This window comes from Sinocyclocheilus rhinocerous, unplaced genomic scaffold (genome assembly GCF_001515625.1).
Source record: "Sinocyclocheilus rhinocerous isolate Xijiao unplaced genomic scaffold, SAMN03320098_v1.1 scaffold1595, whole genome shotgun sequence".
Classification (NCBI taxonomy): Eukaryota; Metazoa; Chordata; class Actinopteri; order Cypriniformes; family Cyprinidae; genus Sinocyclocheilus; species Sinocyclocheilus rhinocerous.
In genome coordinates this window covers 1,449,863-1,451,262 of record NW_015655715.1, presented here as the reverse complement: position 1 = coordinate 1,451,262, position 1,400 = coordinate 1,449,863, and positions in this window count along the sequence as shown.

Sequence of the window (1,400 nt, the reverse complement as noted above, 5' to 3'; positions counted from 1 at the left end):
GCGGCATGTGCTCCGGTTGGTATTGTAAACACGGCGTCGTTAATATTGCTTATCAGTTTGAGCCCGATTGAGAAGCAGAGGATATTATTGAAGAGGATCCTGCAGAATCTGTGGGAGCACGTCTTTTAATGGTAGGCTTAAGTTTTTTGTTTGTTGTCTCATAGTTTTAGATACGCTGTTATTTGTAAATGCTACTGCTTATGTTAGCTTTTAATATACGGTTTTATCTTGATTAAAGCTTTAATACAGTACGGCAACTGCATGCGCATCCATGTTTAACGCTTCTCATAGCTATGTGAAAATAAGTGTATTGTTGGAGCTGAGCTGAATGAGAGAGAGAGATGCAGAGCAGGGGAACGCGAGGAACAGTATTAAGAACCGCTGCTTTAGAACATTGATTTTGAAACTGGTGAATCCATTAGAATCGTTAGAAGACAGAATTGTGATTCTTATATGAATAGATTTTTATGTGCACCTCTAGTTTTCTCTTCCTCTTTTCTAAAGCAGCGCAGCATGGCCTGCACTCCCCTTTGCTGCCTTTTCCCGAGGGTGGGGTTTATCTGGGTTTGTTACGTCACGAACCAGGGAAGTAACTTGTTATAGTCCCTACCAGCCGTTTTTGTAGGCATTAAACTGCCAGAATTTTAAAAGATGATATCTCCGTTTGCATTGAACTTTCAGCTTCGTAAATTTGCAGATATTGTTTATGCTAAAACAGCAACATTACACATTAACTAACGTTAAAAAAGTGAAATTGCAATCAACCACCCCTTTAAGACATTCATAATAAATATTAATAAAGCAAGATGCCCTGTTTGAAATATATAACATGTATGGTTTATTTAAACTGCAGAGGTAAAATATAAATTAAAATTATTACAACAGATTTGAAGGGGGTGGAGAGTTTATACGTGCATCAGGTTTTTAGATGAAAAACACTTCCGCAAAGGATACACCTGTGTATCCTCGTTCATGACTCCTCAGGGAGCCCCCCTCACTCCTCGATCCTCGCGGTGCAGTTAGAGAATTGAGATGTCCTTCAAGATGGCTGAGCTCGATCGGTTTCCGGGTCATAGGATGGAGGACGGAGGAGAGAGGAAACAAGGAGGGATATTGAGAAGCACCCACTGTGTATGATGACTGCACCAGCATAGCAAGTGGAGATGACATCACTAGTCTTTGAACTAACAAGTTTAGCACTTTCCACCTGCAAAATAACATATTTAAATGCTTTAAAATAGACAATGGACACAATATGACATTAATCAGTTATTTTATCAGTCATTAAATCAGATACAGATAGAAGCACAGTAATATTGCATTTATTTGAATGTATTTGTCAGAGCACGACTGCGTCTGTGCAACGTCTCTCTACTAATAGTGAAGCTGTGGGTTTTAAT